Raw genomic sequence first — 25,787 nt, forward strand, 5'->3', positions numbered from 1 at the left:
CTATGTACTATTTTTGGCTACTATAATTACTTTACCTTGTTCCAGACCTCACGCCAGTCTGCGTAAGCTTAAACGCGTGCATTTCGGCCTCCTCTAGCAACACGGTGTTGGCTCTTCTGCCAACACATCACTATTCATGAATGGCAGCACAACAGGTCGAATCACCAGACAAGGTGCTTGGGAGAATCACAAGAGAGGCCCCACTGTCATAAGAAATCGCACCCCAGACCGTTGTTCCAAGTATAAGTCCAGTGTGTCTAGCACACATATGGGTTGGTTGCAGACCCTAAACTGACCTCCTTCTGTCCACACACAGCCATCAATGGCACCGATGCAGAGACAGCTTTCATCAGAAAACACAACAGACTCCCCCCTGTCCTCGGATGAGTTTTCGATTGACGCTTGAATGGCGGTAGTCTGGGGACGGTGGAATGCACGCTAATGAGCATCTGGCTCGGAGATGTCCTGGAACAAACAGATTTGTGGCAGTTCGTTGTGTCACCGTGGTGGTGCCAACTGCTGCTCAGATTGCTGCTGCATATCCAGTACGATGCGCCGGAGTCATACGCCGCACACGACGGTATTCCCTCTCGGGAATGTCGCATGGTCGTCCGGAGTGCGGTAATGTGGCACCGTAAATTGCCGTGACCACGGCTGCCAGCAGTGGCTACTTCCTGCCAAGTCTTTCTGCGATATCGCAGAAGGAACATCCAGCTTCTCGCAGCCCTATTATCGACTTCGTTCAAACTCAGTGAGGTATTGATAATGGCGTTATTGTCACCTTAAAGCCATCTTTGAAACATCCCCTCAGAAAAATTAATTTTACTTATTCTGATCAACACTAGACTGACACACAATATTTTTAGCGCAACACAATCTGACTTACAATAATCCCTACAAAAGAATGGCCCTGACTAACATTAACCTATACCTTTCATGAGTCACTTATCTCACAAAAATCTTCGTTACTCGAACTACTGCAATACAGCGAGCGCCACTACTGCCAGCTAAATAAAAGATTCAAACTACTGAAGGCACTAACTACTGATAGGCACAGTTAGCAAATGAAAGATTTTGATAGAGAACAAACAATGTATTTACCTTAATAGTGTTCAAAAGTCATAATATATATAGCAGTTCATAGCATCCATTCTTACAAATTTACTGTCTCTGATGGACACACGTCCAGATCATCCGCTCTCAAAACTCCGCCATCTCTCTCCCCACATCCACCACTGCGGGCGGCTCACCTCCAACAGCGCAACGCTATGCGCTGTTAACAGCCAACAGCTCAACACTACAATAGCGAACAACAATGCAAACCAGCCACAGACTGCACACAGCACAGCCAGTGATTTTCATTCAGAGTGCTACCTAAACGGCCTACTTACATCTTGACTAACAGCAACTCACCACGTCCAATGTCAAAGGTAACTAACGGTCACGACCACTGAAGCGTGTGTCTAAAGCAAACCTGATTTACATCCTTACACTCGTAAGCGGCTGGCGCGAAATGTGAACAGACATCATATGCCAGAGGGAGAAAGAAGCCCGCCAACTTTCGTTTACGCCGCAAAACGCCTTGGTGTTCCGAATTCTTTAACCATCATTGTATTAGTGGGACATCCGGGTGTAGTTCATTTTTACCTTGTAAGGAACAGCAGGGGCAGCAATGATTAGAATACGTATACCAAAAGTAAATTCGTATTTGTTGGCAGGGACACCACAAAGGGTAGGTTCAGATCCCTATTTGGAAAGGTGTTTGTTCCACCACACACGATGGTCCCTTTCCTTGCGGAGATTGAGAGTTGTCTCGTTTCACTATTTGTGGAATGTAATAGATGTGTAGTCCGCCCCTGTTAGCTGAGAGGCCAGCGCGAGAGAATGTCAATCCTAAGGGCCCGGGTTCGATTCCCGGCTGGGTCGAAGATTTTCTGCGCTCAGGGAATGGGTGTTGTGTCGTCATAATCATCATCATTTCATCCCCATCGACGCGCATGTCGCCGAAGTGGCGTCACGGTCTATCCGACGGGAGGCCCTAGTCACACGACATTTACATTATTTATAGATGTGTATATAGTGTAGTGTTATGTTTGTGTTGTATGATGATGATGAGAGAAGGGTTAGGGTGAAAAGTGATGCCGGCAGATACCCTATTCTTCTCGAACAGCATCAAATGTAGCTGCCGAGCATAACCTCCTCAGCCGGCGGGAGCGAGGAGTTACTAGTTTATATTGAGTGGCCAAAAGTCGTAGGAAGGCATTCGAGCCGGCCGCGGTGGCCGAGCGGTTCTAGGTGCTACAGTCTGGAACCGCGCGACCTCTACGGTCGTAGGTTCGAATCCTGCCTCGGGCATGGATGTGTGTGATATCCTTAGGTTAGTTAGGTTTAAGTAGTTCTAAGTTCTAGGGGACTGATGACCTCAGAAGTTAAGTCCCATAGTGCTCAGAGCCATTTGAGCCATAACCTCCTCATCCGAAGGATGATTCATCATCAATAATGTCGCATGTCCTCACACCACGAGGCATTGTGGAGAAGTTTCGAATTCAATCCAGGATACTGGTACAGAGTTTGTTGATCAGGAACTTCAGGGCAGCATCACTCGTGCCCTTGCCGGGTAATACTGACAGTGAAAATTTTATATAGCACCAAGCTTCGAACCGGCTTACCTCCGAGTCTAGTGCCATCGCATAGGCGTCCGTTAGCGACCTCGGCTACGTAGGCGGATCGCAAATTTGAATTCCGATTACCTCTGCTTTATTACATACGCAGAAAGATTAGTACGGGACAGACGGAATACGGTGTTAAAGCTGAAAAATAGCTGAAAAAAGTGAGAGGTGTTAGTGTGTTCGCGACTATAAAGCGTTCAGCACTTCCACAGCTTTCCCCGTCTCTCTCTCTCCGGTTGCATAAGCCGCTGGGAAGTGCCCCTTCAACTGATCCTTGCCTGCGCCAAGTCTAGATAAGCTTAATTGAGCAGATGCCAGACAACGTGGTAACATTCTGTCCCTCTGCCTGCTACACGATACACGCCCAATGTACAACCCCGAATAATAAATTAAAAGCGCTCAGGAAGGAGGTACAATAAATGACTTCACGTAATTCTTTAATTCATTTTGCAAACATCTTTCGTTTACATTCGTTCGTTCACGATTTAGACATAGATTCTAAGACAAAAAAAGACGACATACCACGAGTGAATTATCCGAATGGGACGGAAACCGGTTAACTCATGACATGCTGTCATGTTCAATACACGGCTGTCTATAACAGATTGGTCAGATGTCGTATCTACGGTCACGCTGTGCCATGCATCTACCCACTACATTTGGGCGTCATACGCGACAGAGACGACTCTTTTCATACACTCAAAGACAAAAAAGAAGACACACCACGAAGGAATTACTCGAATGGGGCGGAATTGTACATGTACAGACAAATTATTACAATTTCAGAAAAAACGGATGATTTTTTCAAGAGATATTCACAAATCGAGCTAGTCAGTAACCCGTTGAATCAACTCTGGCACTTATGCAACCAGTTATTCGGCTTAGCGTTGAATGGCAGAGTTGAGAGTCCTCATGAGGGACCAACCGGCGATTTCGAAGGCCAAAATAGGATTAGGCAAGCACGAAGACAAGCAATAGAAACTTGCCGTTTGCGGGCGGGCATTATTTTGCTGAAATGTAAGCCCAGGATGCCCTGCCGTGAAGGGCTACAAAACGGGGCGTAGAATGCCGTAGACGTACCGCTGTGCTTCAACGATGCCGCAGCTGACAACGAAAGGCGTCCTGCTGTGAAAGGAAATGGCACTCCAGACCACCATTCCTGGTTGTCGGGCCGTAAGACTGGCGACTGTCACGTTGGTATCCCACTGCTTTCGGAGCGTCTCCAGATACGTTTTCGGCATGGAATCTCATTGAATGGAGTACATTTGTCTTCAGTGATGAGTCCCGCTTCGAATTGAGCCCCATGACCGGTGAAGATTTGTCTGGAGTCGCGTAGGACACCAACTTGATTGACCTTCACCATTCAGCCTGGCACCCAGCAGTGATACACTATTGGCCATTAAAATTGCTACACCAAGAAGAAATGCAGATGATAAACGGGTATTCTTTCGACAAATATATTACACTAGAACTGACATGTGATTACATTTTCATGCAATTTGGGTGCATAGATCCTGAGAAATCAATACCCAGAAGAACCACCTCTAGCCGTAATAACGGCCTTGATACGCCTGGGCATTGAGTCAAACAGAGCTTGGATGGCGTGTACAGCTACAGCTGCCCATGCAGCTACAACACGCTACCACATTTCATCAGTAGTGACTGGCGCATTCTGACGAGCCAGTTGCTCGGCCACCATTGACCAGACGTTTTCAATTGGTGAGAGACCTGGAGAATAATGTGCTGGGCAGGGCAGCAGTCAAACATTTTCTGTATCCAGAAAGGCCCGTACAGGACCTGCAACATACGGTCGCGCATTATCCGGCTGAAATGTAGGGTTTCGCAGGGATCGAATGAAGGGTAGAGCCACGGGTCGTAACACATCTGAAATGTAACGTCCACTGTTCAAGGTGCCGACAATGCGAACAAGAGGTGACCGAGACGTGTAACCAATGGCACCCCATACCATCACGGCGGGTGATACGGCAGTATGGCGATGACGAATACACGCTTCCAATGTGCGTTCACCGCGATGTCGCCAAACACGGATGCGACCATCATGATGCTGTAAACAGAACCTGGATTCATCCGAAAAAATGACGTTTTGCCATTCATGCGCCCAGGTTCGTCGTCGAGTACACCATCGCATGCGCTCCTGTCTGTGATGTAGCGTCAAGGGTAACTGCAGCCGTGGTCTCCGAGCTGATAGTCCATGCTGCTGCAAACGTCGTCGAACTGTTCGTGCAGATGGTTGTTGTCTTGCAAACGTTCCCATCTGTTGACTCAGGGATCGAGACGTGGCTGCACGACCCGTTACAGCCATGCGGATAAGATGCCTGTCATCTCGACTGCTAGTGATAAGAGGCCGTTGGGATCCAGCACGGCGTTTCGTGTTACCCTCCTGAACCACCGATTCCATATTCTGCTAACAGTCATTGGATCTCGACCAACGCGAGCAGCAATGTCACGATACGATAAACCGCAATAGCGATAGGCTACAATCCGACCTTTATCAAAGTCGGAAACGTGATGGTACGCATTTCTCCTCCTTACACGAGGCATCACAACAATGTTTCACCAGGCAACGCCGGTCAACTGCTGTTTGTGCATGAGAAATCGGTTGGAAACTTTCCTCATGTCAGCACGTTGTAGGTGTCGCCACCGGCGCCAACCTTGTGTGAATGCTCTGAAAAAGTAATCATTTGCATATGAAAGCATCTTCTTCGTGTCGGTTAAATTTCGCGTCTGTAGCACGTCATCTTCGTGGTGTAGCAATTTTAATGGCCAGTTGTGTAGTTGCGGTGCCCGTCTGCAGTGCCATTTCTTTTCCATGCAGGGCCTCTTTGGTTGTCATCCGCGGCTTCCTTATGGCACAGCGGTACGTCGCTGACATTCTGCGTCCTGTTCTGTTGCCCTTCATGGCAGGGCATCCTGGGCTTACATTTTGCAAGATAATGCACGCCTGCATCCGGCGAAAGTTTCTACTGCTCGTCTTCGTGCTTGCCAAACCTACCTTGGCCATCGTCAGATATTTCTTCTATTGGGGACATTTGAGCGCTATGGCATGACCCTCCTGCTAGTTCGGAAGTTTGACGATCTAACGTGCCAATCGGATAGAATTTGGCACGATATCCCTCAGGATGAAATCCAACAAATTAAACATATTAACTGCTTGCATAAGGGCCAGAAGTGGACCAAAGCGTAATGTACTTGCTCAATTTGTGAAGATCTTTTTCTTGAATAAGTCATCCATTTTTTATGAAACTGTATAATTTATTTGTAGGTTCATGTATATCACAATTACTGATTTCCGTCCTATTCGAATATTTCCTTCTTGGTGCGTCATTTTTCCTATTATTGAGTGTACATACGATATCGTGGCGTAGTTCACACACACAAATGAACGATGTTTCAAACTCCTTTGTTAGGGAATATAATCAATTGGTGTCCCACCTGTTACAACTTTATGCAGGTTCTCCATTGTGCGGCTACAGCTATTAATATTTTAAGGTATGTGTAAAACGCCACCTCAGCTGCTGTTTAGTAATTAAAGCCTCTGGACCGTTGACAACAGCCTGAATTTTTGGCTAAGCGTTATAACTGCCGACAGTTGTATGAGTGCGACAGTGGGTGCGTAACGAGTTCCTACTATCGTCTAAAGTTCAACAGTATAGTAAGGACCATCGTCGCAGAAAATTTAATAACACTAGAAAAAGTTTGTTAATACTGTTTCAAATTTTATGACTATTAAAACAATGCAGGCAGATCGATGTTATTTTATCCTTGTTTGATATTATGAAGTCCCCGACCGTTAACGCTTTATTTTAATGCTGTAACCAGTTTCGGGCTACTATGCCTATCTTCAGATGGCTGCCATTTCCAACTACGTAAATTTTTTGGTGGGCAGGATGTCTTCTGCTCCAGCACTGCACAAGAATATTTAAATATTTAGAGCAAAGTTATTGAACAAAATCTATTACATCTTTATATATTTGCTTTGCCCCTCGCATTGTTATGGAAGATTTCCCTACTGGATGTAAGGAAAGTTCCAATAACAGAGACAAGACAGCTGTGAGTGAAAAATAATTTATCGTGATCAAATGATAGAAAAGCGCGACTGCTCAGTCACATGGCTCACACAATACACTGAAGTCTTTGTTTACTGCACAGATATTCCTGTCCCACGTTGCTACTATGTGTGTCCAGCGATGCTTACGCGTCGAAGTAGCGCTATCAATGTCGATATCCCCAAAGAGCCCCCCCCCCCCCCCACACACACACACACACTCCACCCTCTATCTGTAGTGTGGAACACAGGAAGATGCTGTGTGGCTGTTGTCGACCGACAGGTGTGGTGTGTACAAATGAGGCGATCAGAGTACTAGTGGAGTAACTGCATAAAGATTATGTTTTGAGAACAGAAGCATAGTACATTTTCCATTACAGGGTGTTTTCAGCAGACTAGTGAACGAAGTCCCTAGTTGAGCTGTATGGGATGGGATGGGATGGGATGGCAGCACTTTACTTGGCAAATGAAACAGCTGTTTATTATGCCAGACGGCAAGCGAAACAAGTCCACACTGCATGCTGTGTTTCTAATTTTTGTATTTCCAGTACACCAAAAAATTATTACTTTGGACTGAGACGACTGTTCAAAAGAAAATGAAGGTAAGTTCATGTAATTAAAAATGTAGTGTGGAATACATGTCACGTTTTTATCAATTATATCATTTGTGCACGTGGTTTGACAACAACATTACTAGTTTTGAAACCGCTAATGCAATGTTGTTCATTTATTTGTCTCGAATTTTACTTTTGATGCTTGTAATTGCTATTTTTATTATATGCTTTGTCATAGGGGTGAGAGAGGGAATCGTTGAGAACAGTCAGTCACCATTAAAGCAGGGAGGAAGGAAATGTACACATAACGCAGAAACCTGGAAAACGAACAGAAGGAGAACTCTCCGAAATTGTGGCCAAGCGTATATAACAAGAAAAGGACAATTGATTAAAAGAAAAGTTTCTACCAACATAATCTGCAAATACCGATTAAAACGCTCTCCAAGAATAACGAAAGAGCAGTGTAGGAAGTTGTCAAATTCTTTCTGGAGCCTAGGTGACTGTTCTCAGCAAAATATTTATCTTTGGAGAACAGTGCAGTCATTCCGTGTGTAAAAGAGATGGCGGCGAAATCATTCTGGAAGTCAAAACTCAACGTCATTTAAATATTTCCTACAGGTGGACACCCAAAGTGTCCAGGTTTGTAAAGCATTCTTTCTGAAAACATTTCAGATATCCGATGGACGACTGTATCGTTGCGTATTAAAGCTGGATGTTTGTGCTGTAGTTGACTCTCACAGCAAGAAGAATTCAGGGAATAAAATTAATGACACGGATGTTATGGAACATATAAAATCATTTCCAGGCTATCAAAGTCACTACACAAGAAACAAAATTCTTGAAAGAAAATACTTAAACCCAGATTTGTCTATTTCCAAAATGTACAGCATGTACGTCTAGAATTTGATGAAGAACATAAAAAACCGATAAAAGAGATATTCTGTTACCATGTCTTTTCAACAAAATTTAATTTGCGTTTCCAGCTACCATCAAAAGACGCGCGAAAGTTCTGTAGTGAAATTAACATGAAGATTTCAGTGGAACAGAATGACGCTACATCCTTTTCAAGCTACAATCAAAAGATATGAGCAGGTTCAGTGATGAAATTAACATAACGATTTCAGTGGAACAGAATGAAACTACATGGGTGTCTATGGCCCAGGAAAGATATATGGACTTAAGAAAAGCTGCTCAGGTTAAAGAGAATTTGAAATCAGATGCAGCAAATATTTCATATGATTTGGTCATATTGACTTTTGATATACAGAAGGCACTCGCTTTTCCAGAACTGTCCCCATCAGGAATCTGTATGTGTTCATTTAAAGAAAAGAGCTGTTTTATGTAAATGTGGGTTGAAACAGAAGGGGGAAAAGGATCAAAAGACCTTTCAATGTGGGTAGTGAAGCATCCCAAGCAACATGCAAAAGATTGCAAGAATGTGATTTTACATTTTGACAGCTGCACAGGTCAAAATCTGAACGTAAAACTGGCACTTGCTTTGGAGAAACTGTTACAAGATTCGGGTATGAAAACAGAAATCATGAACCATAAATTTCTTGAGTCAGGGCAGTCATGCCTACCAAGTGATAACGACTTTGCCTTCGTAGAAGGGAGGAAAAGCAGCCCATATTTATTAGTCGGATGGCTGGACAACCATTGTGAAAGAATCCACGAAGCAAAATCCGTTTAGAAAAGTTCACCTGATGCATACTGACTTTTTATCTACAAACAACTTGGAAGCAGCCATTGAAAACTGGAAGAAAGCTGTTGACGGTCGCATTCAGTGGTTGAGGTACGAAAACTGGTGTGTGTATTTACTAAAATACAAAAACAGCCTCGATCTTGACATGCAGTTCGATGAAATTAATTTGGTAGAGACAGGTAAAGGAAAATCATCACGTCAGTTGCCACAACTTGACAATCTGTAAAAGCAGTGACATATAGCTACGGACACAAAGAAGAATTATGTGCTGGATTCATTCAGCACCGTTTCTTCAAAGATATACCTCGCATTGCAAATGCACTGGAAAAACGATTTCCTGAAAATGGCGATGCGTCTGAAAACAATGATGAATTGTTCTACGTGTGAATACATAGGTAAATGTAGTCAATACAAAAACGGATATGGAAATATTAAACATGGAACTATTATATTGTGTACTACTTTCTCTGCAACTATTTTCAGGCGATTACTGAAGCAAGTCCATATTTTCCGTTTCAAACGTTGTTGCAGTTTCCAACGTTCCTTCTATGTACTCCATCCTGCATGGAACAGATGAAGTATAATTGTGTGTTTCGAAACAAAGAAATTTTGTTTGTAAAGTTTACGGTTTTTTTATTTTATTTTATTTTATTTTTTTTTTTTTTTTATTCCCGTATACCTTTAACCTCCGGCATGTCTGAAACACTTCCTTTGGACTTGCACCAATTGTATTCTGAATTCCTCAAATGTGCGTGACCAGCCGTGTCGTACCTGGGGTGACGACCGGGCGTGGCTGGACCATTTCCCGGAGACGCGTTGCACAGGTTTGCCTGACCGTTTAGTGCCATGGCAGCGAGACACGACTGGAGCGTTTCTTGGAGAGGCGTCGCCCGAGGCGAAGACGCCGTACAGATGGTAAGGTAGCAGGTTGTGTGGGAACTGTCTGGTACGGACATACCAGGTTTCATTTTGGATTGGTGGGGCCACGAGCTGCAGCAGAGGAGGTGGCGCATCAACAGTGAATCTGCTGAGTGGCGTCTGTCCTGTTGGAACCCTCGGTTAGATGACTGTCGGAGCACTGTCTATTGATAGACGGGATGATGCATTGTGTGGCTTCACATATGCATGTTCCATTCACTATGTGCAGGCTATGTAAAGTCAGTGCGGTGTCCCTATGGGCGTCCACCACCAATGTATTTCCGACGATTGTGACACACCGGTTCTCTGGGTCGAAGTCTTTAAAGTCAATACTGAAAAACAGCTAATCGTTGTATCCTCTGTTCCGTACGGCTGATGTATTCGAAAATGTATCTGAGTAGATTTTCCATCTCAGATACGATTATTTGCTCATCTTGTGTCAGACTGGCTATTGTGTGATTAAAGTTGGTTAAAGTTGCTTTAACCACTGTGACCTGTTCCTTAGTTATGTTTAGCAAATAACTCTGTTCTTCTTCCACTTGATCTACACTGAAGAGCCAAAGAAACTGGTACACCTGCCTAATATCGTGTAGGGCTCCAGCGGACACGCAGAAGTTCCGCAGCACGACGTGGCGTGGACTCGACTAATGTCTCAAGTATTACTGGAGGGGACTGACACCATGAATCCTGTAGGGATGTCCACAAATCCGTAAGAGTACGAGCGAGTGGAGATCTCTTCTGAACAGCACGTTGCAAGGCATCCCAATTATACTCAATAATGTTCATGTCTGGGGAATTAGTTGGCCAGCGGAAGTGTTTAAACTCAGAAGAGTATTCCTAGAGCCACTCCGTAGCAATTCTGGACGAGTGGGGTGTCGCATTGTTCGGTTGGTATTGCCCAAGTCCGTCAGACTGCACAATGGACGTGAATGGATGAAGGTGATCAGACAGGATGCTTAAGTTCGTGTCACCTGTCAGAGTCGTATCTAGACATATCTTGGTCCCATATTGCTCCAACTGCAGGCGCACCACAACATTACAGAACCTCCACCAGCTTGAACGGTCCCCTGCTGACATGCAGAGTCCATGGATTCATGAGGTTGTCTCCATATCCGTACACATCCATGTGCCCGATACAATTTGAAGCGAGACTCGTCCGACCAGGCAGCATATTTCCAGTCGTCAACAGTCCAAAATCGGCGTTCTTGGCGGGCCCAGGCGAGTCGTAAAGCTTTGTGCCGTGCAGTCATCAAGGGTACACGAGGGGACCTTCGGCTCCGAAAACCCATAGCGATGGTGTTTTGTTGAATGGTTCGCACACTGACACTTGTTGATGGCCCAGCATTGAAATCTGCAGCATTTTGCGGAAGGATTACACTTCTGTCACGTTGAACCATTCTCTTCAGTCATCGTTGGTCCCGTTCTTGCAGCATCTTTTTCCGGCCTCAGATATGTCGGAGATTTGATTGTTTACCTGATTCCTGATATTCACGATACACTTGTGAAATGACCGTAAGGGAAATCTGCACTTCATCGCTATCTTGGAGATGCCGTGTCCCATCGCTAGTGCGCCGACTATAACACCACGTTCAAACTCACTTAAATCTTGAGAACCTGTCATTGTAGCAGCAGTAACCGATCTAATAACTGCGCTAGACACTTGTTGTTTTATATAGGCGTTGCCGACCGCAGCACCGTATTCTCCCTGTTTACATATCTCAGTATTTGAATACGCATACATGCCTATACCAGTTTCCTTGGTGCTTTAGTGTATTTCTGTTTCAAAATACGAAGCATCTTGCTCATCGATTGTGTCAAACAGTACCTTAATGTCTCTCTCGAAATGTAATATATCACATTTTCGGTTAACTTCTCGTTGTGCTAACAGCCCTACTAGACTTTGCGAATTCTGAAATATCCTTAGGCTACAAATTAAGGCTTGTTGCACCTTATTACATTCCTCATCACCTACGTGCAGATTTGTGAGCTTCTGTTTACTGTATCTTGCATTTATTATCTTATTCATGAATGTCCCGGTGATGAGTGGAATTTCTGATTTATCCCACGATTCTTACCAGTCGCCAGTGCAGCAGGGATAAGACTGCAGCGCATAATTTCAGTATCTCCAACTGAAGTTTAGAAAAACTCCTTTAGTCTATTTGCAAGCACCGTCAGTACTTATTTTTCTTAATGCGACTCACTACATTCGGCCCCTTCGTTCACGCAACTGTATGAGGTCCTCTTCATAAACTATTTTCTACGGTCTAGTCCATCGCACACTCACTGAAAAACAACGCGTTATTTCTGGTCTTAAACTGCTTCTGGTTTTGGGTTATACTGTAATATTCCTTACTCTTTAATTTACATTGCTTACTGAGCTCACTTCCTAATTAGTGCATCCACTGCATTTTTTTAACTCCAGTACAACATCGTCATAATTATGTATTATTATGGAGGGGTCTTTCCGAAGTGCGCCTGGTGTATTCCACACTCCTCTGAAAAGTTACTTGTGTGGCTTGTGTCCTTTCAGTCTGTGTGGTGTAGTATTACACACAAACACAACGTAGGGACCCAATCGTCCAATCATTTTGTGCCCTGTTGACGTAATGTCTTAGGAACTCCATTAGGGTTCTACGAGACCATTTTAATGACCCAGTGCTCTGTGGGTGATACGTAGTGATCTGTGTCTTCTCGATTTAAAGCCCTTTTCATGGTGTCGTTTATGAAGTTACTCCCTTGATCACGTAGTAGAACAGATGGTATTCTGAACTGTAAAATAATCTTCATCATTAAGACAGATGCTACTGTGTCAGCGTCTTGTTTTTCGACTTGTTCTGCAACACTGGATATTCTGGTATGTTTGAACACATCAATTGTCTTTGTCTGTCCATTTCAGAGACCCTTTGATTTCGATATTTTTGCCCTCAAATACTTGTTCAGGAATTGTCGCTATTTCTGGCAGCATCTTTATTTTGTGTTTCATGACTTCGTTCTTTTGGCAGCCCTCGCACTTTCGAATGTTTGCTGCAGTCTCTCACTTCATACTCGACCACATTCTGTACGTTTTTACATGTTCGTTTGTGTGACTTCTCTTGGTGACTGCTTAGAGGCGAGTCATGGAGTTGCTTCCAACTTCTTTGTTTCGCTTCACTTATATCAGGTTCCACAAGTGTGTGTTCGGAACCGCTGTCTTCTTCTGCCATCCGTATCCTCCTCATGCATGAAAAGGCATCAGCTACGTCGTTTTTGTCTTTGTATACACTATCTCAATCGCATTCTTCAACGCTTTTAGAACTGCAGATCAGTCACATTTCCTATCCATTTTAGCGGCTTGTGTTCCATACATATGGTAAACTTCCTCCTGAAAATATAGGGTCTGAAACACTTTACTGCCCATACAATACCCAGCTTTTCCCATTTTATCATACTGTAATTTTTCTCCACAAAGGCATCGGGTGAGTCCTTTCCTACTTCGCCTTGACTCAGAACAGCTCCAAGGGCAACATGGTTCATATCAGTTATAACGAATCGTTTCGAAAAATCTGGATACTGCTGTATACATTGATTTTAACATCTGAAATACGTCTTTTTAATTCTCGGCCACTCAAATTATGCTCCTTTCTTTAAGAGTTCAGGCAGCATTCTAGCTGTTCTGCGGAAATCATTTATAAACTGTCAGTAATATCCGATTAACGCAAGAAACTATATCAACTCTTCTGTGTTATGTGGCTATGGGTACTCTTTTATAGCACAGATCCAGTGGATGCGTTGCCGAAAATTAGTCGTTTCCTCTTGACCCTTGATTGTTTTACTCGTTCTCTGTTCTTTTCTCGGCGAATTGTTGCCAAGTACTTCTTAAAGAAATCTCTACCTATTAATCCACAGTATAGGAGTTCTAACAGTTCCTCCATAGCCTGAATTCGAGAGTCGCTTCTAGGTCACCATCAAATTTTTGTTTGCTTTCTCTTAGTGATTTCCAGTTGGCTTCAATTCGGGTAATCCCTTATGGTTTGTATCGCACGTGCCCCTTCAAGCATTTGTTGTGTACAAGGCTAATTTGTGCTCCACTATCTACGAGAAATCACAGTCTCTTGGTAGTACTCTATGGGCACTCTAACTCATTATTCATTTTTATTCTCGCAGTGTGTTACCAACTCGCTACGCAGGCTGGCATAAGGCGACTGCTCACTTACGCCTGTTTCAAATTTCCCGTTTTCTCTTTCCCCTATCTTTGCATCACCCAGGCGCACTCCATGTAGTCTTGTTATGTTCCCTGGTCTCTTACATTTGTAACATACCACTGGTACAGTTTTCCTGCAGAAACCACTGTATCCCACTAAACTGCAAGTTTCGCACCTAATAGCTCGTCGCTCGTCTGTCTCTCTACTAATGCCACGGAAATCTCGAATACATGTTTTTCTAATTCTCAATTCACGCTGTTTCTTGTGCACTTACACACATTTCTCTGGAATTGTTTGTACGGTTATACTGAATCGTTTGGAGGTACCCGTTTCTCAAATCTAGTCTCCTGTGCTGTGATTACGCTACTTCTGCCGCACTTAAACGGGTCGTCTCCCGGCTCGGAGAGGAATTCGTATTTAAACATTCGTACACAGAACCATCTCACGTTTCTAACCACGCCTGCGACGGCGTGTGACTATGTTCCTTTTGGTTTGTACACAGCAGGGTTTGCATTCATGGAGGAGGGGGGCTTTGTTGTTGCTTTAGAGTGCAAAACAACTAAGGTCATAAGCATGCGTGTCATAACTTAAAATGGTCAGTTACTGAATGAATTGGAAGTCGATAATACTCAGGGCCTAATCGACTAAAAACGATCACTTTCCCTTTGAGAAGGTTGCTCAAACGGTTTCCTTCGCCATATTACTGCGACGTCAAAAGTAAAACGCTGTCTACAGCCCGTGTTGTATCTGCTAAAATATACTATTATTATTCAGATGGCAAACATACATTAAAATGTAAACGATTATAAAATCGGCATTGAGTGAGAAAAAGGCTTGCTATCAATGGTTGATTGCAGTAAGCACATAGTGCCCAATACGCAGTCCAGCTAGAAGTATCTCCGTTGCTAGCTATTTAATTTCCCAGAGTCTGTTGCTTTATAGAGAAGAGCTATATTCATCCTAGAGTGAGACAATGTTCCTACGTGCGGCGAAACAGAGACCATCTGAAGGGCAGAATTAATGGTTCAAATGGCTCTGAGCACTATGGGACTTAACAGCTATGGTCATCAGTCCCCTAGAACTTAGAACTACTTAAACCTAACTAGCCTAAGGACATCACACAACACCCAGTCATCACGAGGCAGAGAAAATCCCTGACCCCGCCGAGAATCGAACCCGGGAACCCTGGCGTTGGAAGCGTGAACGCTACCGCACGACCACGAGCTGCGGACAAGGGCAGAATAACTAAAACGCCTAGGTAATCGTACTGGAGCCTTGGCAGCAACATCCTCATTTCCCGACACTCCAATGTGACCAGGAACCCACACGAACATCATGTCGGCTCCATTATCAGCGAGAGAGTAGAGGCATTCTTGGATTCGTTGTACTAAGTGGTGGTGTGTGTATACCACACAGAGGCTCTGGAAGGCACTAACAAGGGGAGGCCGCCAATTGTGAAATTCAGATTCGATTCATACTGCGCATAATAAAAGCTCATGGCCAGAGGTGTAATGTGGCAAAGCACCAAGATGCACTTCTCAGCCGTTGTCGAGAAAATTGACAGTTAAAAGAAACCGTTGCCGTGAAATACTCTCTACGATTAATAATGTTCTACAGCGTCGTGGCGCAGCGGTAAGCGCTCGGGTTCGTAATCCGAAGGTCGCCGGATCAAATCTCGCGCCATGCAATTTTTTTATTAGTTTTTTGTAATTCAAATATATATATATATATATATATATATATATATATATATATATATATATATATATGGACTGTTAATGAATTGCTTATGCATGTTCGTGAAGGCGGATCGCTCTCCAATTGTACCGCCTCCATTTTTCCGTTTGTTTAACACGGTGTACCAAAGCTCTCCCGTCCGCACTGATTTACGACGATGTTATAAGTTGCGCTAGGGACCGCATCTACCTTCTTTCGAAGTTAGCAGGCAACTACGCTGTTATGCGGCTGCTCGTTTCGGCCCATTCAACATCTGTCTTTCAAGTGTAACGAGCGAGTAACGGAGTTTATATTTCATACCTGCCACAGCAAATTTGTGTTCGTGGGGTCTCTGTTCTAATTCGAACGTTTGACTTACGCTATACGTATTCGTTTCGGAATATCGTTTCTACGTCTTCCGTTAACTCTACGTGGTTAACATTATGAAGACAATTAATAACATTTGTGAAATACAACTTTGTTTGCGGAAAACGTAATGATGTTCAAAGTCGCCAGTTTTTCCACGAGAAACGACTTTCAACAACTTATTATATGCATAATTGTTGCAACTGATTGCCGGGAATTATATATATATATATATATATATATATATATATATATATATATATATATATATTTGAATTACAAAAAACAAATACCAAAAAAAAAGGTTACAGGGCGCGAGATTCGATCCGGCGACCATTCGGATTACGAATCCGAGCGCTTACCGCTGCGCCACGACGCTGTAGAACATTATTAATCGTAGAGAGCATTTAACCGCAACGGTTTCTTTTAACTGTCGATTTTCTCGACAACGGCTGAGAAGTGCATCTTGGTGCTTTGCCACATTACACCTCTGGCCATGAGCTATTATTATGCGCAGTATGAATCGAATCTGAATTTCACAATTGGCGGCCTCCCCTTGTAAGTGAATAGGAAGATAATTCACAATTAAGAAGCTCGTGTCGTCGGATGTACTGCGTGGCCTAACAGAAGACGGGAACCTCTTCAGTAAAACTCGAGCACTTTCTAAAATGGCATCTGAAATGTTTGTTGCCAGTGACAAAGGCGGATACGACGACACGGTCGGTCTTAGAATCATGAGTGTAGACGAACGTACTGTCTCCAAGTTGCCTGCAAAGTTTGAGAAACCTACAGTAATAGGTCGAATCTAGGGTAGTGTCCTCGGGAAGCGAACTAAGTGCAAGATGAACACGGACCTCTGCACGAAGCCAAGGTGGTGAAGGTCTCTCACCCATCGAGAACGTGGCACGTAACGTTAGGATAAGCTTCCAAAGCAGTATATAAAATTGAACTCAGAGAGACAACAACGAGGTAGCGCTTAACCCGTATTGGCAGTCAAGGGTGTCATCAAAAAAGGACACATAGGATGGAGGGTTGGGCAAAGAGGACAGATGGCAGGCGCATCTGCTGAGGAGAACATGACGCTGGTATGACAGCGGTAGTTCGGCAGCGTCTGCACAGAGGCTCACAACTGGTCTAGTGAAAATCGCCAGTCCCCAAACGTATACCTCGATGGAGGAGTGTGTCGAGACGGCATAAAATAGACGGTGGGGTGCAAATGAGTAAACGAGACATCCATAGTCCATTCTTGATCGGACAAAGGACTGATATAAGGAGAGGAGAATTTTCAGATCCGCTTCCAATGAAGCACAGTTTAAAGCACATGGGGTATTTAGAGATCAGGTCCGGCGTGATGCCAGATAAGATATGGTGTGAGGACCAACAGTATCCCATCGAGCGTGAGCCCGAAGAATGTCGTGGTTTCGACAAACAGAATAGCCACAGAATAGAGTGTAAGGACGTGGAAGAAACTCCTTACGCCGCCAGATGTTCAGACAGAAAGTTTTTTCACTGTAAAAGTGGAAGCCGTTGATGCTCCACGAGTAAAGACGGTCGAGAAACGCTGAAGTCGCGGCTCAAATACGCAAGTGCGTTGAAAGCTGCAGTAGTTTGCAGTCATCGATGAAAAGAGAGCATAGGATGCTAGGCGGGAGACAGTCCATGGTTGGGTTATTGCTAGGGCAAATAGGGCAACGCTCAGCGCAGATCCCTGAGGCATCCCGTTCCTCTGAATAGAAATGTTCGACAAAGCCAAACCCAGACGTACCTTCAAAACCTGATTTGTTAAAAACTACTTACGTGGGGCAGACGACTTCGGAAGCTCCATGAGTGGATTGTACGGAGGATGCCCATCTTCCAGCAGGTACCGTAAGCCTTCTCCAAATGAAAACTGCAGCTACAGTCTGGCATTTGTGCAGAAAATTGTTCATAATTTGGGTTGACAGGGTGCTTACGATGTCCACATTGTTCGTTCGTTAGCAAATTCCGAGGCTCATGCCACCATAACAGCCGACTATTGGTCATGCCTTCCATCACCTTGCAGACACTGCTGGTGAGATAAATTGGGCAGTAGCTGGACGGAACATGTTTGTCCTCACCAGGCTTGAGTTTGTGGATTACAGTGGCTTCACGCCAACGTCTGGCAAACGTGCCGTCCGTCCAGGCGCGATTATACGTACGAAGAAGAAAGTGCTTGCCGTCAAGAGATAGCTGCTGCAACATCTGAATGTGAATATCGTCCGGTACTGGAGCGGAGGATCGTGACGAGGTGAGAGCATGATCGAGCTCGCTCATAGTAAAAACAGTATGGTAACATTCGCGATTCTGAAATGTGAAAGACTTCTCCCGAGCCTCCTCCGCTCATTTCCGAGGTAGGAAGGCAGGATGGTAATGGGCAGAACTCAAGATCTCTGCAAAGTATCGACCCAGTACCGAAAGGGTCCACGTAGACAGTCAGGCCAGGAATCGGGAGATGTACCTCGTTTCCAGAAATCTGACGTAGGTTACTCCAAACAACAGAAGAGAGAGAGTAAAATGCTTAAAAGAATTAGTAAAAATCAACCAGGTTTTTCGGTGTCTCTGACAATGTGACGACACTTCGGGCGCGACTGTTTATAACGAATACAGTTCTCCTTTGTGGGATAGCGTTCAAAGACACGGAGAGCACATCTCCACTCTTGAATCACAGGGAACACAGTATGGAAGAAGTTCGGGGAACGGAACGTTCTGCGGTGGTAAGGATAATATTCGTAAGGTACTCTACCTGATAACCACTGCTGTGGAAATGTTGTTCGTCGAAGGTTGCCAGTGAAGTTTAAGGCCTCCAGTCAGCTCTAGAGAGCCGCCAGTTGGTCTTGCACACAGATGGAACATAAGTTAGCAGACGAATTATTCACAGAAAATGGTCACTCGAGCGTTTGTCTGAGAGGACGAACCACTCTAGATGGTGAACAAGCTATGTATTTTGGAATGAAAGAGCCACATGTGAGGAAGTATTTGTGGAATTTGAAAGAAATGTGGGTTCACCATTGTTGACAGAAATGAGATTAAGCTGTTTGAGAATAGCTGCCAGAAGATAACTTCTCAGGCACGTTCCCAGAGAGCCCCAACTGGGATGGTGTGCATTGAAGTACTGAGTAAAAAAAAATGGTTGAGGGAGCAGAGTGGTTAGCTGCAGTATGTGTGCCTTTCAGAGGGCAGATGACAGGGGTATATAGGTATTTCAAAGATAAAAGGCATAACTGGAGAGAGAAAGACGGACAGTAAAAGCTTGTAGCTGTGTGTTCAGTGAAATGGTCTGGCTATGGGTGTCGTCCCGAATGAGCATCATGACTCTGCATGAGCTGGAGTTCCTTTCTCGGAAGGAAGACTGAAAGGTACTGGAGTGAAGTGTAAGATGGTTGGTTGGTTGGTTTGGGGAAGGAGACCAGACAGCGAGGTCATCGGTCTCATCGGATTAGGGAAGGAAGTCGGCCGTGCCCTTTGAAAGGAACCATCCCGGCATTTGCCTGGGGCGATTTAGGGAAATCACGGAAAACCTAAATCAGGATGGCCGGACGCGGGATTGAACCGTCGTCCTTCCGAATGCGAGTCCAGTGTCTAACCACTGCGCCACAACGCTCGGTGAAGTGTAAGAGGTCATAGCGGTCTTGAGGGCATAATTTCGTTTCTTGGAGACATAAAACAAATGGGAATTGCGATCGCAGTACCAGCTGCAAGTCTGCCATGTGGGATCTGATGCCACAAATGTTCCATTGGAGATCAGTCGTATTAGATAATAGGAAATATTTCTCTTATAATGGACAATTACTTTGGTAGCTGACAAGTGCCAGATATCCGCTGTATACTACTACAGGGTTCTGAGGCTGGAAGATCCTGTTCCATTATTTCTTCAGGGGTACCAATAACCTCCCTGTCGGTCTGCTGACTTCAAAACGGAAAATCGGTTGATGATTCACACTGGTGAAATGGATGTCGGCTGGACAGAGGTGTCACATAGTGTCACTGTTGTAGAGGATCTCAGAGTTTGTGACATTACAGCCTTTATCACTGCGATTTTTAACATGTAAAAGTTTTTTTTTCTGTATTCGCGTCAGTATGTGCGAACTTTTAACATATACCAATGAATGTTGTAACCAGATATCTTTGCCGCGCTCCTGAAAAGCGCAGAATATCACGATAGCTATAAACTGTTATACGCTGCTATCGATCAGTAAGAAAACGATGCACCTATGTTTCAAAATAACAATTGCCAATTTTTTTACTTCTGCAGGGAGCCGCGCCGCTCTCTAGCTGTTCTTCTGTGAATGTGTTGCGAGTCGGACGCAAAAGTATTGTGCTCCATACTGATATAATAATTTTATTGTAAATTTAAGAGTTTAAGTGATTAAAAATATATGTTTCCACAAACAAGTGAGAATGAGTATCATGAAAATTCGCTCCACCGCCACAATGGGTGGCCATGTTAATGTAAGTTTCCGTTTCATAATATAATACTTGAAGCCTTGAAGTTTATTTAATTTCAAAGAAAATCTCTCAACCTTATTTTCATTAATTATACTTGTGATAATCATTTCTGTTTAAAAGATTTATGCAGATTATGATCCAGCGTGTGTTCTGTCGGAACAGGAGGCTGTCGTGACGACATCGTTATAGTATTTATTCCAATTTCCTTCAGTTCCGTTTATATGTTCGTACAAATCCAATTAGTTGGTCCCTTAGGTTTTTTTCATGTAACTTCTGTCTGTTTTCTCCGCGCGATCTTCCGCCGAAAAAAAAAATTTCTGTTCATTTTTTAGTAATTTTCGATATCGCGAATGAGAAAAGACAGCCGCCTCCTGCTCCGAACGGAACACCACGACTTTTCTAACGTCGGAGAGTACCGCACGAATTTTCCGCTAAAAGGTAATGGAATTTCTTAAAGCTGGATCAATTACACATGTTGCTGCTGTTCTCCGACAAATCTGGTGTGATTAATAGTAATTTATTCTGTCACGACAAAAAGAACCAATTTTATTTTTACCAAAGCAACAAAGCTCTCAATTAAATTACGAAAAAAAAAATCATACCAGAAGTTGGAGAAGGGTAAGAACATTTGTTTTTGTTGGACTCCTTAATATCTTTGAGTTTGTCAGACGTGGACGCAGATGTTTGCTGACTTCAGGAGTGCAATAAATCATTTCGATAGTATTCCTTTTTAAATTTCAGCTATTTTAATTGTGTCACAAATGACTTCACTGTTGTGGGCGAAGACGTTTTGGTGTGTTGAGCAACTGTAGTGGGTGGAGGAGAGGACGTCACAGGAGAGGACGTCATCTTATCACTACGTCATTTCACAACTGTAGCACTGAACTGGCGGTCGCAGGTCTGTGTGGTCATATCTTTCGTGAATTGTGACATAGCAACAATGGTACTGTAACTGTTGGATAATGGCATTTTTTCTTTACATCGTTTAAGGTTAGTTGACCAAACCTCTCCTGATCATTCAATTTCTATGTATGAAAGCATGGCAGTAATTGTTGCAACTACTCCATGCATTGCACTCTACGTAGTACGCAGTATTGTTTTTTGAAATATTTTAGCTTGTTGCTGAGCACGCAGTTGCAGTGACAAGTCGACGTATGTTGTCTGTTGCGTACAGGAGCATTGCAGAACAGTTGTTAGAAAACGTTAGAGGATATTTTAAAACTCGCAGTCAGACGGTTGAGAATAGATTTGTCTACAATTTGAGGGAGGAAAAATTAACTTTACGGTTCCTTTTTCCATTTCTTGTGTGCTCAGTCTGAATTTCCGGCACACACGCACATTTCCGTACGTCTTCCACTACAACAAATAATTATAATTATAAACTCGTTTCAAATTACGGATGTGAAAATGAGGAGTTAAACACAGGCTTCACACTGTCAAAAGTAACATCTGTTCAAAATGTGCTGCTTTCCTGATGGCTATGAATAACACAGAATTATGTGCAGCAGAGGTCACAGAAAATAGATGACAGTATGAAACGTACCTGAGAAGGGCTGACTGTTGGGAAAGTATGACTGCGCCTTTAACTGCTCTGGCTGAACAGGATTCTCAATAGCACCATGTAATAGCAATGACCATGTAACAAAAGTTCCATACTCCTAAACAAACAGTTGGTTCAGCATTTTACAAAAGGAAAATATGGCTATATAACTACGGTCTACGGTATCCACGACCGTGGATCAAATAGGTGTTACACGTTTCTGTGAAGCGGGAAGGATGGAGGAAGTGGTTCAGATGAGGCTGAGAGCTGCTTCTTAAAATACTTAGTGGTAGCTGATAATCGAACAAAACATCGCCATATTATCACAGATAACTGCAAGGGGCAGGGAAAGAACGGACCTCTTATTGCTTTGGAAAGGTCTCTTGTTGCTACGAAAGGATTATAATCTGTCCAGTATCACTTCCCTGTGGTAGGTCACACTAGACTCCTTTGCCATCGTGATTCTCGTCACACTGAAGTGCACGCAAGAAACGGACGTCCATAGTATACACGCCAGATGAAAGGACGGAAGTAATAAAATTTACAATGCTAAAAAATTTCATTGTGACCAAAATGGAAAGAAAAGACTAAAAATTTAGACAACCTTAAGACATTAATCTCGAAACTTACATCATTCACAACCCATCAGTTTCAGTGAAGCTACGCGATGTAAATTTGAGTCTGAGTCAATTCAAGCTAGTTGTGAAGCACTGCTATTCGAGCATAGTAGCCCTCACGGCGGAGAATATTGATACCAAGAGGACAGGAAGGCTTGTAGAACCAGATCTATTTCAGTTGCCAATAAAATATAGAAAAACTGCCTGTCGGCTTCTGTCTCGAGTTCTTCGGCCGACGTTTGTTTGATGATTTTTTGACGTGTCGCCAGCACAAGTGGCAGGCATTTTCCAAGCTTCATCCTCCATTGTTGGTGGTGGACTGGAGTCGAGCTCGCGGCCGCAGACTATATACAGGGTGCGTCAAAAAAATGTGTACACACTTTGAACTGTCATAGACAATTTATTTCCCGTTCTACAAGGTTAAATATCTGTGAGAAAGTAATGTTAAGTAACTGCAACATGGCGGACGTGCGTTTGAGCTTTGAAGCGCGGAAGCAGATAATTAAGTGGTACTGGATGTTTGAGAATGTAGCTGCGGTTCTAAGACAGTGGAGAAGTGAGTATGGTACAGAACCACCTTCAAGGTTAACAATCACACGTCTACGAGACAAATTCGAAATTCATGGAACAGTATGTGATGTGCATAAAGGTCGATCAGGGCGACCTCGTACAGCTACAAGGGATGATTCCACAACTGCGGTCTTGGAACTGTTTCAGCGTTCGCCTCAAAAATCTTCAAGGCAAGAGGCACGTGAGAGGAATGTAAGTGCTAGTAATGTGCTACGCATTCTGAAGAAAGGCAAGTTTCGTGTGTACATTCCAAGGCTGGTGCAATACCTAAGTGACGACGATCCAGGTCGAAGGTTAGAATTTTGTGAATGGGTTTAGGAGATGGTGAGACGTGAACCGGGATTTATGGGTAGCATAGTTTGGTCGGATGAAGCCCAATTCAAACTCAATGGAACTGTCAATAGGCACAATTGTGTGTACTGGGCTGAAGATAATCCTCACATTACAGTTGAAAAGGCTGTGAATTTGCCTGGTGTAAAGGTGTGGTGTGGTTTATCTGCAAGGGGACTCATTGGGCCTTTCCGCTTTGAAGGTACTGTTACTGGAGAAACGTACCTAACAATGCTTGCTGACTCCATATTCCCTGCCATTCGTGCATTATACGGTAATGATGAGTTTTATTTCCAACAATATGGCGCCCCGCCGCACTATCACAGGGACGTACGAGCATACCTGGATTACAATGTGCCAGGCCAGTGGATAGGACGCAGGGGACCAATCGAGTTTCCTGCGCGCTCTCCAGACCTCACGCAGCTGGACTTCTTCTTATGGGGCATAGTAAAAGATGAGGTGTACAAACGTAAAACCACGTAACCTGGACACACTTTGGAATGAGATTCAGGCGGTGTGCGCAGAAATCTCATTGGACACTTTGGTACGATGTACGGAATCACTGGTGACTCGTACTCAGAAATGTATTGATGCTGAAGGCCACCAGTTTGAACATTAATCACATTTGCAAAGTACATTTATTTTTCCAATTGGACTATAAGTTTTCCATTTCCAGAAATTTAACATTGTAGAACGGGAAATAAATTTTCTATGGCGCTCCAAAGTGTGTATACATTTTTTTTTACGCACCCTGTATATACCTGGCGAGCAGACTCCAAAGGCTTTTCCGTGGTCATTTGCGGTGTGGTTCTCCCCTTGCTACCTGCAACGGTCGTTCTCTGCAGCACGGGACTCCAGTGTCCGTTCCTGTCCACCATCAGCAATACAGGGTGAAGCTTCGACAATGCCAAGCCACTAGTACTGGCGAAACGTCAGGAAAATCATCAGGCAAACGTCGGCTGAAGAATCCGAGACAGAAGCCAACAGACAGTTTGTCAACAAGTGCCCACGAAAGCCTTAACAATTTTGTAAAATGTAGAAAGTTACTTCCAAAGTTAATGATCTTCTATCTCTCGTGATATACATACCTTCAGGAAATTAACACTTATTTCCAACCATGTTCTACAAATAACGTGAACAGTGGTGAGACAAAAGAACTCCCTTAATTATACTACTATTTGTTAGTCTGATTTATCTGTTACGTATGTATTTGTGTGGTTCAAAATAAATTCTTAGAAATTAATATTTTACGTCGTAAATTATTTTCCGGGAGATACAGTCTTAAGCCACTACTGACTAAATCTTAGTTATAACGACTCTAAATTTAATATTACGTAACGTAAAGGGAGTTCAGTATTTTACTACGCGCGTTGCAAGGTATTAAGCTACTACCTAATGTACAAAGAACGTTTGCATTTTTTATTAAACATTTTTAGGTTTTCATGTAGCTTTAAACCCGTGGTACCTCAAAACTACCCTCATGCTCATAAATTAAGGATAATTGCAGAATGTGGTGCCACACTACTGGCGCTAATAGCATAGACACATAGGGAACACACACGACACAGATCTGTAAGTCCACGATATTGGTGATAAGTTGAGAAAACCGTCCTGAAACACATGTGCTACAAAACGCCACTGTTTCCTGCGCATGTACCCCGACATCAGTATGGGATATGATCACCATGCACAAGTACACGGGCCGCACAACGGGTTGGCATACTCTGGATCAGGTTGTCGAGCAGCTCCTGGGTTACAGACTCCCATTCTTGCACCAGTGCCGGCCGGAGTAGCCGAGAGGTTCTAGGCGCTTCAGTCTGGAACCGCGCGACCGCTACGGTCGCAGGTTCGAATCCTGCCTCGGGCATGGATGTGTGTGATATCCTTAAGTTAGTTAGGTTTAAGTAGTTCTAAGTTCTAGGGGACTGATGACCTCAGATGTTAAGTCCGATAGTGCTCAGAGCCATTTGCACCATTTTTTTGCACCAGTGCCTGTCGGAGCTTCTGAAGTGTCGTAGGGGTTTGAAGACGTACAGCGATTCGTCGACCGAGAGCATCCCAGACGTTCTCGATGGAGTTTAGGTCTGTTTCATG

Source organism: Schistocerca nitens, chromosome 7 (genome assembly GCF_023898315.1).
Source record: "Schistocerca nitens isolate TAMUIC-IGC-003100 chromosome 7, iqSchNite1.1, whole genome shotgun sequence".
Classification (NCBI taxonomy): Eukaryota; Metazoa; Arthropoda; class Insecta; order Orthoptera; family Acrididae; genus Schistocerca; species Schistocerca nitens.